The sequence below is a fragment of the Chiloscyllium punctatum genome, chromosome 28, assembly GCF_047496795.1.
Source record: "Chiloscyllium punctatum isolate Juve2018m chromosome 28, sChiPun1.3, whole genome shotgun sequence".
NCBI lineage: Eukaryota > Metazoa > Chordata > Chondrichthyes > Orectolobiformes > Hemiscylliidae > Chiloscyllium > Chiloscyllium punctatum.
The window spans coordinates 59473129-59491365 of record NC_092766.1 but is presented as its reverse complement, the minus strand read 5'-3'; positions in this window follow the sequence as shown (position 1 = coordinate 59491365).

Below are 18237 nucleotides of genomic sequence, written 5' to 3'. Positions count from 1 at the left end.
ATTGTGATTATGATATTGGGGAAAAGCCATCCAAGTGATGAATTTCTTCCTTATTGCAGTCTTAACTGGTCTGTCCCAGATCCTGCCATTATTTGTCTTGAATGTGGAATAGACAGCGAGGGAAGCGTTCAAGTTAATTTTCAACTTGTCATATGTTTTGTTAATTTTCTAAATTTCACTGTGAAATTCTTTGAAACTCTAGCAAACACAGGCCGAGTTTCCTCATCAGGCAATCTCACCATCTGAGGGATTAATCTGGAGAATGTCCATTGCACTTCCTCTGTGGTCAGTATGTCCTTTCTGAGATTCGGTCACCAAAACTGTACACAATACTCCAGCTACAGTCCTAACAACACGCTGTGAAACTGCTTCAACATGTCTTTGTATCGATGTTCAGACTCTCTTCTTTGAAGGCGAACCAAACTTTAACTTTCCACTTATATATATTCCTCCAAATACCCTTCACATTCATTGCATTTACAACCTCGTTTTTTGAGTTCTTATAGAAACCCTTCGGAAAATCCAATGTATGCCACTTCTACTGATTCCCCATTATCTGTGATGTAAGGAAGAACTTCGAACAATTCCGAAGTTTCTCAAGTATGATTTCTCTTTCAGAAATGCATGCTGATATCTCCATTGTTGCTGTTAATTTCTAAATAGCAAAAATACCATCCTGTGTAATAGATTTCAACAGTTTCCATACAAATGTCAAGAGAACTGGTCTGCCGTTAGCCACACTATGTCTTTTTCCCTTTGTAGCTGTTTAGATCCCTTCCATTCGTCGGTCGTCCTTGGATCACGTTTATCCACAACAGTTTCCGGTCTCTGCAGAATGTACAGGAAAATAAAACACAGTCATCGACAGTGCAATTAATACTTCTATTGATGGTTTATTTCCGACATCTTGACAGGATGTACATCTGTTTCGTCAGACTTAGCAATGCTCAATCCAGCTCCATGTTCAAGTAGTACCTTGTTTCTGATATGAATTGACTTTATGTCTTTAGCTCCAGAAGTCCGATTTGATCACTTGGTATTACTGGGAGATTTTCTGGCTCTTCCTCCATGAAGACAGATACAAAGTAACTGGTTATTTCTTGGCCATTTCCCTGTTCTCCACAATGACCTCTCCTCTCCCGATTACAAATTTCCACATTTGACCCTGCTTTTATTTTGTTTCCTTTCAAATATAGATCGCAGATTGATGCAGTCTTTGTGTTCCTGTTTGTTAACATGTACGTTCTCTTTTTGATTTCCTTTACAGTTTCACCGCCTTTCTTTTTTGGATCGTTAATGTCTTAGAATTCTCAGGTTTTCACAATTGCTGGAATTCTTCTGAAGTCACTTCCTCTGATTAACATATTTTCTAATTTGTGATGTTAACCATCATTGAGTCACTTGCTCACTCTTTGGTGTTTGTACCTGACATAAATAGATGTATGTTGCAGACTTTATAGTATTTCTAAAAACTCCTGGTCCTGACCAGTTATATTCAGGAACACCGCAGGAGGATAAGAGGATAGAGAAGAAAATGTGGGAGCACTACTTGGCTCTTTTCTATCATCCCTGGCCAACGAGTGAGGTCCCGGACGACTGGAGCACAGCGAATGCTGAGCCTGTGTTCAAGAAATGCTACAAAGATAAGCCTGGGAACGAAAGACCAGTAATTCTAAAATCTAGTTGGTAGGTTACTTTCGAAGATTCGGAGAGATTGGATATACATGCATTTGGAAAGACAGGGTGTGGTTCGGACTAAGATTAGAATGGTGCTGGAAAAGCAGAGCAGGTCAGGCAGCATCGGAGGAACAGGAAAATCAATGTTTCGGGCAAAAGCCCTTCATGAAATTCAGCACGGGACTTTGTGCTAGGGAGATCATGACTCACAATTTTGTTGGAGTTCTTTGATAAATTAACCAGCAATGTTGAGGAGGTCCGGGTGGTATCCGTAGTCTGGATGGATTCCAGTAAGGCCTTCAATAAGGTTCCACATGGTACGCCGCTCTGGAAGATTAGATCGCATGGAATTGAGGGGGAACTGGCAAATTAGGTACAAAATTGCCTTGATGGTAGGAAGCAGATAATAATACTGGAAACATGCTGGTCAGACTGGAATAGTGGAATGCCTCAGGGGTTAATGCTGCGCTACTACATCTTACATATATCTATGATTTAGATGAGAATGTACAGGCATGATTTGTAAGTTTGAAGTCGGCACTAAAACAGGCGGTATCATGGAGAGTGAGGAAGGTTATCAGAAATTTCAGAAATTACTGCAGGATCTTGATCAGCTGGAGAAGTGGGCTGAGAAATAACAAATGAATTTTAATATAGATCAGTATAAGTTCTTGCATTTTAGAAAGTCAAATCAAGGTTGGAGTTTCATGGTGAATGGTTGGTTCCTAAGTGGAACAGAGGGAGCTTGGAATTCAGGTGCATGGTTCTCTAAAAGTTGATTCAGAGGTAGGCAGGGGAGTGAGGAAAGCTTTTGGCACACTGGCCTTAATTGGTTTATATCACTGAGTATCGAAATTAGGCAGTTATGTTGCAGTTATACAGGATGCTGGTGAGGCCATATTGGTAGCGTTATGTTCAGTTTTGTTCACTTTGCTAGAGGAAGGATATTATTAAACTGGAAAGAGTGCAGAAAAAAAACTTGCAAGGATGTTGCCAAGATCACAATGGTCTGAGTTATAGAAAGAGTTTGGACAAGCTAGGACTTTTTACTTTTTTGTGCATAAAGATGATGAGGATCATATTGTAGTTTATAAGATCATGTCAGCCATGGATAGAGTGAATGCACAGTCTTTTTTTCCCAGGGTTGGGCAATCACAGACTAGAGAGCATCAGTTTAAGGTCAGAGGGGACACAATAAAAGGGAATCTGAGGAACAACTTTTTAACTCAGTGGCTGTTATGCATATGGAATGAGAAGTTGTTGAGGCAGATACATTGACAATATTTTAAAGGCATTTGAACAAATACATGGATAGTAAAAGATTAGAAAGGTACGGGACAATGGCGGGGAAATGGGTTTAGCATGGATGGGCATTTCTGTCGAAATGGAACAGTTTGGGCTGAAGGGCCTGTCTCCGTGATGTCGGACTCTATGACTCTAACAACCATTGCCTGTCTCCCACTGAATGTTATATTGTACTTTCCACATTCACTGTAGCTATATTGAACTCTAGCCTCCAATCTTCAATGATGTTTGACTGGACTATTCAAGCATTCTATATTGTATGCAGATACCTTGTAAACTGGACCTTATAAATGCCATTATTCTTTAATGACTGCTTCAGACCAAAGTTAATAATTCGTCCTTCTGACCACACAAAATCAAATCCGAAATAACCTGCTCTCCAGTTTGCTTCGCAACATACTGTTCAACCCACCTCATATAAAATTACAGAACTTATTTTTCACAGCTTCAGCAGTCACTTAGTTAACGTAGTTTAGATACAACTTGAGACCATTCAATAAGACTGCGGTATCCACAATACTTGCCTTTCTAATTTCCAGAACATATGATGCTCAGATTTTCTGCTACCGTTTGGTTTCGATATATAATACACTAATATTTGCTTCTCCTTGCGATCTGTAAATTCTATCTCAACTGATACTGCGGAACCTGAGGGACATGTCTGTGTCGTTATTAGTGATAGACCTGGACAAAACATTCAGGGAGGCTCACTTCGACGCTGAGATGATCTGAAGGAATGTCCCACAATACTGGACAAGCAACAATATCCTTCTCGCTCTGTGAGGATAAGAGTTACCATATACTCTCTGCTCCCTCACAGTCACTGTATGTCTGTTATAGCACCTAACCCTGAACAGGGTTCACGCTCTGTCTCCAAATAAGGCTCAGGCACTACTACTCTCACTATTGAATTCAGCAACTAATAATAATATATGGATTCAAAACTGTCGACTGACTCATTCCAGACACCTCACAACTGTCCCCACCTACACATGCACAAACAGCAGGGTCACCCATTCACAAACTCCCTCCATCCCTTTCTCCCATTCCAGGAGAAACAGCCTGGAATAGTTCATAAAGGGCCAAGCCGGGAAGTGGAGTGCCCGATATCCGTTCCCTCACTCCCCTCCCCCCGTCACGTGGGAAGGACATTTAAAGAGCTGGAGAGGACCAGGACGCCTCGTGTGGAGAATCTGAAACATCCACGTCCTACTGACAACGTTAAGGAGCAATGTTCAGTGAAAGACAATTCTCATTTTAAACCCACTGGCAGTTCCAACAATAGTCCTTTCACTTCCAAAAAAAAACAGATACCTCACTGTACAGAGACGCAGACACAGAAAAACACAGACGAAACAGACAATACTTACAAGGATATAGATATACATACACGTATAAACACACAAATACATATAAAGTCACATACAAATCGACATAAATACAGACAGAAACACAGGCTGAAACACAGACAGACAGATGTAGACACGCAAACACACAGATTAGAAGCATTTGGACACACACACGCACACACACAGGCACACACACACACATGCAGATACACAGAAACAGAGGCACAGACACACATACACACAGACACACGCACAAACACTTACGTACAGATACATAGGGGCACAGACACTAGTGTCATTAAGACACAAATCGATGTGTTTTGATTTGTAAGGGGATCAAAGATACTAGGGAGAAGGCAGACGAATGAGGTCGAGGTACATATAAGAAATTATTGTCCGTAATTTCCGACTTGATAAGCTGAATGGCCTCAATCTGATCATTTCCTTAATGCTCCTGTGGTCTTCTGCTATCAGGCATTCTCTTCCTGAGACAGCAGCAAAGGCTGGGTACGATACATATTTGATTGGAAAGGGTCAGTGGGAATGTGGGATAGGTTTGGAGTCCGGAATGGATTACATTCCGAATTATTCCATATTATTCTGTCCTTATGTCTGAAAAGATGTGGTGATTTGATGTACAGCTAACACAGTTTTAAAGTAACAGTCCCACAATGAAATAAGGACGTGTTGTGCTACCTGTGGTGTCCTCATCCTCAGGGAGCAGTGAAGACTCAGTTATTAAAGATATTCAAGGCTGAGCTCGACTGATCTTTACTGGACAGAAGTGTCAGTGTTTATTGGGAACAGACAGGAAATGGATGGTCAGACACACTCGGATCAGCCATGAATATTCTGAATGGTGCAGCCGAATGGGCAACTTCTGCCCATCCCATGTGTTGTTCCCTCAATCCACTCCTCCAGCCTCTTGCAGAGATACGCTGTTTTCCCTACCCCATGTGTTGTTCCCTCAATCCAACAGGGTTGCAGACCACTCCATTCAGTCTGACAGGATCGTTACAATGACACAGGAGGAGACCATTCCGCCCCTGTCAGGAATGACACAGGAGCATAGAATTAAGTAATTCAGCTCGTTCAGTACACTACACAGTCCAGGAGGAGGCCATTCTACCCACCTGAGCCGCTACACAGGAAAAGGGAAGCTGTCGCTAACAGGAAATAGAGAGTAGAGGTAAATGTTTACTTTCAGGCTGTAAATGATGGAGTGCCTCAGAGATCACTGTGGGGTCATCAGTGATCAATAATCTGTATCAAAGATCTGGAGGAAGGGGAGCGAGTGGCTTGGAGCTCAATTAGCTCATATACCAAGATGGTCATTCAACGTGCCGTCAAATGGAGGTAGCGAGTCTGCAATGTGATACAGACAGGGAAGGTTAGTGAGCAAACATTCAGCAGAAATAATATAAGGTAAGTTGTCTATTTTGGCGTGAAAGGTGAAACAATGGTAAACAATTTAAATGGAGAGAGATTGCCGAACTCTGTGATACAGGAGGTTTCCAGGTTCTTGCGACATGAATCATATGAAGTCAGTCTGCAGATGCAGCAAGTGATTTAGAAAGGAAGTGGAATGATGTTGTTTTTGGCAAAAGGTATCAGGGTTAATCGTAGGAATATTTTACTGCATCTGTACAGGCATTGCTGAGACTACACCTGATGCACTGTGTGCAGGATTGATCCCCTCAACTGAAATAAAAAGGTATAATTATTTTCGAAGATTTACAATTCGGTTTCACTCTACTCATTCCTGGAATGCCGGCCTTTTGTTATGGGGGATTATCAGTTTCAATCTTAGCTGAGAAATAGTATTGAACCATCCATGACTTTCTGAAAAGTGTATCAGCTGGATGCATATTATCTCCTGTCAGGGAGACTAAAGCTAGAGAAAAAATCTTTAAGAAATAGCTGCATTGATATTAAAATACATACTATGAAGACACCTACCAATATTTACAAATTACACAGACACATGTAAGCATGTCATCAAATTATAAATAGGGACATTTTTTGCGATTGGAAGGAATTGTGTACAACAAGAGCAATGACGCACCTGCAAATAATCCATAATCAGGTTTTCCAGAGAATGGTCCAGTTTGGTGTTCCGTTGACAAAATTGTATGTTCCAACACAGAGAGGGAGAAAAATGTTCCCTGTCTGAAAAGGAGCAGCCGATTGATCCCTCTCTCTTACTTTGTTCCGCCAGATAGCAAAGTGTGAGACCATAAAATACTTGTATCATCTTTACTACTTGTGATGGATTCCTGATGAGGACTCATTGGAATCTCTCCACTGCCTGAAACGAAGGGAATTCAGCCAAATCCCACTGTTCCAGAAAGAAGTCCCACTACCAGTAGCTTGTGTGAGCAGAATAACTTCAAAGGCAGAATAACATTTGGGGCACTCTATCATTTTGCCATTTTTATGAGTTCAACTTCCTGTGTCTCACATTTTTCCAGAAAATGGCCTAGTCTATGACCTAAATCACTGGCCACCTCATTAAACTGGCTACATTTAAGATGGGTGTAACCAATGGAGGAGTGGGCCTGGAAAAGGACATTGAGACCCTTCAACATTTGTTGGAACACAAATGAGAAATAATCAAAGGGATGTTCAAGTAGAAATTCCCTTCCCCAGAGGATTGTGGTTTCTGGATGTTTGCATTTATTCAAAGTTGTTTTTAATATGTGTAAAATGGTATACAGACAGAAACGTGCTGCTGAGACCAAAAGCACACAGAGCGGTGACAATGTATCTAATGGCCCACTCCTGCTGCTCAGTCCTGTGTTGCTATGTTCTATTCAACCCCCGCATCTCCTGCAAGGAGCAGATGGAGGCCACTTGCTCCAAATACCTGGTCAAAAGTAACACAGGATCTCATTCAGTCGCTCAAGACTGTCACAGATGGTTTGGTGTCCGTTGGAAAATGTTATTTGGTTCGAAGGACGCCTCTGGTCTCTTTACAGAGTGTTTCCTCTCTGAAACTTGTGGTTCATTTGTTGGTGATATTATAGACCCAGATTCACCGTGAATACAGTCCCCATACCTCAACAAGAGATGACTCACAAAATACTTTACTCTCTCTGATTGCAACGTTCAATAAAAGAACATTCAGGAAAATTACAGCCATTAACTTTGCAATTGCTGAATATGAGGACAAAAGAAACAGGATCAGGTAATTGGGATGATCAAGCCATTGCATAATATCATGGCTGATCTACTGTTGCCATTAACTCCTCTTTAATGCCCAATTCTTCACCCCTTAGCTCTCTGACAGGTCAAAAATCCATCTAACTCCTCCTTAATTGCTTTCAGTGATATAGCTCCCCTTAGTCTCCAGCCCAGATCCTTCCTGACATTGATTACCCTCTGTGAGAGGAAAACACTCTCTACACATACACCGTCACCTATTGATATGAACAAGAGGTGACAACAGGGGTTCGGGAAAGAGCGAATGGCTTTGATATCAAGGATGTATTTGACTGAGGATGGCATCGGGACCACCGACGTATTTGAGCTGAATGTGGATCAGGAGTAACTTTCCCACTGGACGGGGTCTTTCCGAACACAAATAAAGAGGTTTATGGTCAGTTACCAACAATCCTCTCAGTCCCAGGACATCTCTGCAGGAGATCCTCAGGTTATACTCCTCAGCACAAACATCTTCAGCTGCTCCATCAATGTCTTTTTCCATCAGAAGATCAGAAGTAGGTATGATGACTGAAGATCACAGAATGATCAGAACATTTTATCCCCCATCAGCTCCTGAACCATTCTGTGTCTATTTGCAGCAAGACCCAGACAGCATTCCGGTTTGTGTTGTTAAAGTGTCGGTAACATTTATGTAACAGCACGGCCAGAGACTGCACATTGTCACAGTTAAAAGAGGAGCTCATTCAGCATCTCAAGCTGATTGGACACAGGTATGAGCTAACGTTCAGGAACAGGAAGACTGACCGCACATTCAATACTCCTGCCTGTTACACAGGAAGAAGAGTGGTCTGTTCAGTGCATTGAACTCTTAAATAGGAGCAGGCAGAACCCAATCAGACATTTAATCCTGTTCCATGAGATCAGGAGGAGGCTATTCATCCCCACGAGACAGTTATACAGGAACAAGAGGGGGTCATTGATATTCCAATATGACAAACCAATGAAACCGAGACTGCACGGATAGAGGACTCCATGATGTTAATCATGGTTCAATTGTTTGTAGAACATGTGCAGCTTTAACATGGTTTGCTGGTAATGAGGAGGGAAGCCAAATGATTTGTGTCAAGTCTCAAGGAGGTATTTTCCATCGCCGAGAAGACACACCCATGTTCTCCGTGGAGGTCAGAATCTGGTGGGAATAGTTAACTGTTTCAGCATGAGGGTATTGTGGCTGCTGTAGGGATTGCGGATAACGAGACTTTCAGTGCAATACTACACAGGAAATGAACTGTATTAATGTGGAGAGAGTTTATTCAAATACTGGCCCTCTGTCTCTCTCATGCGACATGGGGATTGGGTGTGGAGTGAGGGAAATATTCTCAGAGGCTCCTAAACTATCGACAATCATGCAACCCGAGTAAAAGAGAAGCCATGGAATTTTTCACCGTATCAGTGTCTATTTAGAACATCGTGAGTGACTGTCCCTCCCCCTTAAGTTTCAATGCAATCGCCTCTCATTCTCTCACAACCCCAGAGATTAATCTTCACTGTCTCCTCATGGTACCAACATCCCAGGGATTAGTCTGGTGAAACTCCATTGCACTCTCACTGTGGCAGGGTGATCATTCCTTATAAAGGAGAGAAAGTCTGTCCACAATATCCCAACAGCAACAGCAACACTCTCAGCGATGATCGCAACAACTCTTTTTCCTCTTAGACATCTCCGTTTCTTTCCTGTGGCGTAAAAAAAAAACTTTCCTTCTCTCTACACTGCTGGAAAGAGTTAACACTTTTATAATGAAGGTATTGTTGCTGCTGTCAGGATTATGGATAACATGACGTTCATGGCAGGATCACGCACCAGTTGAATGTATTCATGTTGGGAAGGTTTATCCAAAAGCCTGAACCAATCTCTCTCTCTCTCTCTCTCTCTCTCTCTCTCTCTCTCTCTCTCTCTCTCTCTCTCTCTCTCTCTCTCTCTCTCTCTCTCTCTCTCTCTCTCTCTCTCTCTCTCTCTCTCTCTCTCTCTCTCTCTCTCCTCTCTGCTCTCTTTCTCTCTCTGTCTCAATTGAAATAGGGAGTGGGTAGTTGGGTGGAACGTTCTTAGAGGCTCTTAAACTATCGAGAAGCATGCAATCTGAGTTGGAAAAAAAGCCATGAAACTTATCACCGTATCAGTGTCTGTTTAGAACATCATGAGTAACTGTCCATCCCCCTTAAGGTTTAATGCAATCACCTCTTATTCACTCACTGAGATTCACTCACCGCTCATGGTGACATCATCCCAGCGATTAATCTGGTGAAACTTGAGACAAAGTCTATCCACAATACCCCAAATACTGCCTCAAAAACACTCTCAGGGATTGTCAAAAACATATTTTCTCTCACCTAGACATCGCCACTTCTTTCCTGTGCCAGAAAAAGCCATACCTTCTCTGTGCACTATGACTGACATGGAATTTATAAGTCCCTTACATCTGTACGTCAGCATCAATAAAGCTAGCACCAGAGATACCTATGGAGATGTGCATCACTCTCGGGGAGATTTCAATGAGATTGAACCTAAAATAGGGGATGATCACGGACCTGAATGGAAATGAGATGAAGCAATACAGAAAACAGGCAGAGAAAGGGAGCTATCTCTACCTGTGTTCTTTTCTCACAGGATGTATGAAGCCCTGGTCAGGGCAACATGTTATGCAGATCTTGAACTGAGTGGCTGATTCAGCTGTTCCACAGTACCGTAAAGAGTAAAACGCATATCTATGTGTTTGTAGTGTTACAACACAGGATAAATCTTCCTGCTTAATTAAAACCAGCAACAGAGAAAAGATTTATCCCACGCAGTAATCTGGGATAATTCTAGAGTCCAAATCTATTTTAACTAAACATTAACAACTTTATTTCTTAAAGTATATCAGAGAATAATAAACGAACGACTATTTCCAACTTCTTCCTCTAACCTGTCATTTACATTCCCCCTCCACAATACTAGTCCGATAGACACCTAATTAAGATTTACAAAACAAAACTTCTTATCTCAAAACTAGGAAACCTTCGGTTCTTCTCCATATTCCTGTCTTCTTTTCTTCTTGGGGACTCTGCTTCACCAGTTAATAATCAATGAAGGTACCTGTAGGAGAGCTATTTTTAAGGCTGTCTTTGGATGCTAGTAGCTTGGAAGTACTCCGCTCAACTGTTCAATTTTCCATGGTCTTGTACTGCCAACCTATTGGATTGTTCATTGGCTGTTAAGATTGGCAATATAAGAAATTGAAACTTGGTCGGTGGGTATTTTGGGTTATAATTTAAAATGTTTTGCTGAATTTGTTTTCATGCAATGAGCTAATCGGGTTGTTCGACCAAATGCGACATTATATCTATTTTTCAGAACTCTTGGTGCTGTCAGGTAGTTAGTGTTGGCTTTTAATTCTCTCAAAGGTACAGTACACCTACGTGTTCATCACAGAAGTCACATGGAAACTTGACGATGGAAGAATGACACATTGACTTCCCGAAATGACTTGAGGCAAGCAGATTGTTATTTATAACAAATGATAATGGTTGTTTTTAAACTCCCCAATTTCCTTCAGGAGATATCATCAGACCATTATTCTATGGCTCTAGATTATGAGCAAGTGCCTTGACCACCATAAACTGTCTTCCCTTATGTGCAGAGAACAAGTTAAACATTCTGAACAGCAATTATTTAGTGACGGATGTGTGGTCACAAAGAACGTGAAACTGTTGCATCTGGATTGAAATAAGGCACAAATGGTTTATTCAGATATCGCACTGAGACTGAGGACAAGACTGGGATATCATGATGGTGATATTGGACAGGATTGGTGAGTGGGGAGGACATGGAGATATAAATCTGTGAAGGACAAAATGGATTATGGAGTTTCAGGAGAGTCTGGTTCCTTCTCGCATATCAGTAATTTATAAATCGTGGTTTGTTTATTATGGTTTATAAGGAAATGAATTTTGGTTTGGAACTAAAAATATTGACTTGCACTTTCCAAAATGTATACATCATGCGCAGAAATTCAGTTCAACCCGGTTTAGTTGACAAATATAATGACTTACCAGGAACACCAACTGTCGCGAGGATGGGATAGGAACCACCTCGAATAATCCAAAGGATATCCTGGATCCAATATGCTAATGATATCCAAGGCTGAGAAAGCCAGTAAAGACTCAAGGATAAACTCCTATCCATTGTTGGAGCATTTCATTCTAATGTTCTAATATTCTGATCCATTGTTGGAACATTCCAATCCATGGTTCTCAGAATATGAACAATTATCGTAACACTCCTGCCTAATGTTCTCAGATTCTGATCTCTCCTCCCACTGTCTCTCGAGCTGCTGATCCCTATTAGTGCTGTTAGTGATGTTCCTACTCAAACTATGGGATAACACATTGAATAGAGTCCATTATCTCTCAACGATGGAAACTCTCCAATATGATAATTAGGATCCATGGAGGTGGACATTAATTACAGTCACTGAACAAATAGCTTCATTTCAGCCCTTTGAGTTCAACATTTAAAAAGTTAAAATAAAAAAAAGTTTAAAAAATTACTCATTTAGCTTAGGATATATTGGGGGTGACTGAGGGAAGGAATATTGGAGATGGCAGATTGATTGTGTGTATTCTTTCAATCTGCCTTGGATAGAGGAGTAATGTCAAAGGATTGTCAGGATAAACAAGTTTCTCCGTTTATAAATGGAAACATACAGTCTGTAACTACTGATCAGTGACTATAATGTCAGTAAAATACGGAGACAACTTTTCTAGTCCATAATCTGACAGGCAAATGTGCCTACGACAACATGAGTTATAACAGACAAATGGCATGGATATGTTAACAGAGAATATGATGCGACACACAATTCAGATGGTTAGTCGAGGATCAGAGAGGGCAGGTGAGGGTCATGCTGTTAATGTTGTCGATGTCAATCAACTGTAATTAATTACCATGCACTGGTTTTCAATTTGAGTGTGATTATGATATTGGGGACATGGCTGCAGAGACTGGAGGGAGGGAACATGATATTTCCCAGTCATCAGTATTGGGATGTTACTCTTTATAAAGCATAAGAAGATCAAATTCCAGGATACATCTCCAATGAGGAATGAGGAGAGCCAATATTAACCATATGACCAAAAGACAATGCAGCAGAGATTTGGGCTTTCAGCTCATTGAGCCTGCTCCACCATTTAATGATGGCTGTTAAGTTTCTCAACCCCAATCTTCCGCTTTCTATCTGTAACCTTTCATCCCCTTTACAATCAAGAACCTATCTGTCTTAAATATACTCAATTAACTGACCTCGACAATCTTCTGGAGCAGTGCATTCCCGAGATTCACCACTCTCTGGCTGAAAAGGTTCGTCTTTATCTGTGTTTAAAAAGGTCTTCTCTTTACTCTGTCCCCTCGGGTCCTAGTCTCCCCTCCATTGGAAATATCTGCCCAAAATCCACCCTGTCCAGGTCATCCAATATTCTGTAAGTTTCAAGTAGACCTCCTGACATCCTTCTGAACTCTATCAAATATAGACCCAGAGCCCTCAGATGTTCTTCATATGTTAAGCTTTTCATTCCTGGGACCACTTTCGTGAATCTCATCGGAAAATGTTCTAGATCCAGCACAATAGTCCAAATGTAGCCTGACCAAAATCTTATAGCGCCTCAGAATTACATTCCTGCATTTATATTCAAGCCCTCTTGAAATAAATGGAGTCATTTTATTTGCCCTCCCAACTGCTGACAACCTGCAGGTTTGCCTTTCAAGATCCTTGGACTAGAACCCTCCCACTGCTCCCACCCCCCTCCCCAAGTCTTCTGAATTTGCTCGTTGTTTAGAAAATAGTCCACGCTTTTATTTTTCCTGGCAAACTGCATGACCTCACACTTGTCCACGTTATACTCCACCTGCCACTTCTTTGCTCACTCCCCGAACCTGTGCAATTCCTTCAGCCGGAGAAAGTGAGGACCGCAGATGCTGGAGATCAGAGTCAAAAAGTGTGGTGCTAGAAAAGCACAGCCAGTCAGGCAAACTGAAGAGCAGGATATTCGACGTTTCCGTCATAAAGCCTTTATCAGGAATGAAGTGGGTGGGCGGAAGCCGGTTGAGAGATGAATGGGAGAGGCTGGGACGAAGGTAGCTTGGAAGGCGATCGCTAAATGAAGGTGAGTGGTCAAAGTGGAAGGTGGAGTGGATAGATGGGGAGGAATATAGACAGGTAGGATAGCTCAACAGGCGCTGCTCAGTTGGAGGGTTAGATCTGGGATAAGGTGGAGGGAGGGGAGATGAGGTAACTGGTGACATTGCGCTGAATACCATGTGGTTAAAGGGTCCCAAGGTGGAAGTCGATGCGCTGGTGGCTAGAATATGCCAGTGGGGGAGGCCAAGAACTTGCATGTCCTTGGAGGAGTGGTAGGGGAGGCGAAGTATTCAGCCACAGGGAAGTGGGATTGTTGGGTGTGTGATGGAGAGAGTTCCCTGAAACGTTCTGCAAGTTGACGTCCGGTCTCCTCAGTGTAGAGGAGACCAGGATCAATGGGCACAATAGATGAGGTGTTTGGATTCACAGGATCTTCTCTGCCTGATTGGAAGGATACTTTGGGGCCTTGAATAGAGGTGTGGAGGAAGTTGTTGGCACAGGTTTCATATCTCTTGCAATGGCAACGGAAAGTGCCGGGAGTGGAAGGTGGCTTGTTAGGGTGTGAGAGGGAGGACGTGTGAACCTAACGAGTCAGTCGTGAAGGGAATGGTCTCTGCAGAATGCTGATAGAGGTGGGGAGGGAAGTATATCTCTGGTGGTGTGGTCTGACTGTTGGTGGCGGAAGATGATGCGTTGTATCCTGAGGTTGGTGGTCTGGAAGGCGAGCATCAGAGGGGTGCTACTGCACCCTCCTGCATCCGAACAACCTCTTCTATGCTACCTATCCCTCTATTTCATCTTTGCACTGTTTGAAACCTTAGCCAGAATTCCCTCAAATACCTTCATGTAGACCATTAATGCACAAAGTGAATTTTGTGGTCCCAACACTGAGTCTTGAGGAAAACCACTTGTCACTGGATACCATCCTGAGAAGGACACTTCTATCTCCACTCTCTGCTTTCTGTCATAGAGGCATGCATCTAATCAAGCTAGCACCTTGCCTGTAACACTAAGGGCCCTAATCTTTCTCAATGGCCTCCTGCGTGGCACCTTATCAATGGAATTTAGAGAAGCAGGTGGATAACATATATTGGTTCTCCTTGGTAAAATCTGCCCGTTTCTCCCTCAAAGTATTCCAGCAGGTTTGTCAGGCATGACCTTCCATTGATGAAACAATGCTGACTTTGCACTATTTTACTAAATACTTGCAAGTATTCAGAAATCCCATTCTTCACGATGGATTCCAGAATGTTACCTACAACCAAGGTTCGGCCAATCAGTCTGTAATTTTCCATGTTCTGCCTAACTCCCTTATTAAATGGAGTATCACGTTAGCAATTTTCCAGCCTTTCCTGATTTTAGTCATTCCTGAAAGATTACAACTTTCACTTTCACTTCTTCTTCTTCAGCTATCTCCCTTACAATGCTGGGATGTAGTCCATTTGGTTCAGATGATTTATCCAAATTCAGGCCATTTAGTTTTCTAGCATGTTCTTCTTGATGATGACCACCATACTCAGCTCTGTCCTCTCACTGTCTTCAATTTTTGGGAAATTACTCGTTTCTTGCATCATGAACATTGATGCAAAGTTCCTCATTCATTTCTTTGTTTTCCGCTACTGTTTCTCCAGCATCATTTTCCAGTGGTCCATATTGACGTTTGCCTGTCTTTTTTCACTTTATATATCTAATGAACCTCTTGCAGTCTCCTTTCTACTACTGGTTACCTTACCTCCATATCTCACCTTCTCTGTCATTTTTTGCCCTCTGTTAGTCTGTGTAAGATTCCCAATTCTCTAATTTCCCACTGCCCCTCACCATATTATACGCTTGCTCTTTGGCTTGTATGCAATCCCTCACTTCCCTCGTCAGCCCTGAATGTCTCATCCTCCCTGTACTATGCCTCTATTCCTCGGCAAGAATCTCTGCTGTGTCTCCTGAATTAATCTTGGAATCTGCTGCCATTGCTGTTCCCCTGTCTTTCATGCTTGACCCCTGTCCCAGTCAATTCTACCCAGCCTCTCCCTTGTGCCTCTGCAGTTGCCTTTATTCAGCTGAAATACTGTGACCTCTGATTCTATCTTCTCTCTCTCAAATTATAGAATAAATTCGTCCATGTTCTGATCATTGCCTCCGAAGTTTACCTTCACCCTAATCTCCCTTACGAATCTTACGTCATTAAGTTCAGTATCATCTGTTGCCGACTAGACTCCACTAGAAGTTGCTCCAAAAAGCCATCTCATAAACATTCCTAAATTTCATTTTCTTGCGAACCACTACCAATCAAATGTTTCCAGTTCCCCTGCAAACTGAAATCACCGATGATTACTGTACTTTGCCTTTCCTACACATCTTTTTTATCTCCTGGCGTATCTTGTGCTCTAGCTCCTGACTACTCTTTGGAGCCCTGTACAAGACTTCAACTGTGGTTGTCTTACCTCTTGTGGTTCCTCAATTCTACATCATCTGACCTTACTTCATTTCTTACTATTGATTTAATTTCATTTCTTCCTAATAATGCAAACACACTCCCTCTGTCCATCTGCCAATCTTTTCGATAGGATAAATATCCGTAAATATTCAGACTCCCTTGCAGCCACATCTCTGTGATGCCCATCGCTTCATACATGCCGATTTAATTCTGCACCACAAGCTCATTTACCTTATTCCTTATACAGCATGCATTCAGTTAGAACCCCTTCAGTCCTGCATTAACCATCCCTCTTCTCATTGTCATTCATTTGAGCAGTGTACTTGAAGTGTGATATGTTTAAACATTTCCAGATGCTCTATCCTATTTGTGTCTGTGCTGGAGATTTTAATAACCTCTCCTGAGTTCACACACACACACACACACACACACACACACACACACACACACACACACACACACACACACACACACACACACACACACACACACACACACCCTAATCAGTTTAAAGATCCATCTACATCTCTGGTTAGGATTCACTCGGATTCTGGTCCCAGCACGGTTCAGATGATGACTGCCCCATCGGAGCAGCTCCTTTCTTCCTCAGTAATAAGATGTATTTATTCAACACAAAATACAAGAATAAAAAGGCTTTTCTGTGCATACCAAAATATGAAAACAACAAAAACACAATAATGTTAAAATACACTTACTATGTGGAGCTATATAAATTGTAATATGACTTACCAAACCATGGAAGTGGTGTGCAAATTTTATCAATCATTATTTGACCCAGAGCTGAGATCCTGATTTCCCCTCTGCCAGTGAGTCCCTTCACTGAGATTCCACCCTGCCTCTCACGCAGTGTCTAGAGGTGCTACAAGTTCCTGTTGACCCAGAATATTTAAATTAATCCACCTTCTCCCTGGAACCAATCTAGTGGTCTCTTGGATTGTATTTAGCTGTCAGTAACTCAGCTCTGGGATGTTATTGGCAATAAATGATCTAGGATGACAGCTTGTATCAGGATGGTGTTCACAGGGTACGGCACCAGACAAAGGGCTTGCAGTCTGTGAGAGTTTCTAAGAAAAGTTTCGGTGCATTTCTCTTCATGCTGTCTTCTGATGTAACTTCACATTCGTTTGACACCCCTTGCTCTCACTCACTCACTCTGTCACTGTTTTTTTTCACTCTCTTTATCTCACTACACTGTCTTTCTCTCTGTTTATTTCTCTCCCTCTCAGTCCAGCTCCGATCATTCCCTCTATTTTCAGGTTGTCAATTTGAAGAGGTCATGGATGCATTATGGGCTGAATGGCCTCCTTCTGTGTTGTATTAATTCTGACGTTCTCCGACCCACAGTAACAAATTTTGGTGCTTGGAGAGACAAGCTGGTCCAGTGAAGGACACAGTGGACAATTAACCATTATCTCTTCCTATTTTCTGGCATGCAGCGACATCGATATATCTGTTCAAACAAACAGATTCCTCATATTAAAATCAACACACTTCAGACTGCCAGGCCACTGAACACAGTGGCCTCTGTTTTATTTTTTGATGGTCTTATTGTTATGGGATTAGTCTCCAACTTCTCCTCAGTCACTGTACCTGTGGACCGACTGCTGTGGTTCCACACGCCCCTCCCCCACCGCCGACACACACCAGCTTAAAACCTCGTAAAGGACAATAGAAACCTGCCTGCCAGGAGATTGCTGTCAGTTCAAGTCCATCTCGTCCATCTTGTTTATATCCTACTGTGAGAAACAAAGCCCACTCACTTCAATAATTTCAGTCCGAGACAAGATCTGAATCAATTGTGTCACTTATTTTACGCTTGCAAGTGGGTGTGATGTCCCGTGTCTAAAAGGCAGAGGACATACACACCCCAGGTTCAATTCATACATAATATTTATATGATTTAATGTCCATTGTTTTACACTGCTCCCTCCCCTGCTTACATCATCCACTTCCCTAAGACCGGCCCCCATTACCCCTGTTTGCCTCTTGCCTTATCCGGCCTTGTCTGTGATAAAATGCTTATTTCTGGCCTCACAAGGCTGTTTGACCTTACCCTGCTATAGGTCATTGTTAGGCATATCCCTTCTTCATCATTATCTACCCCCTTCATCTGTGC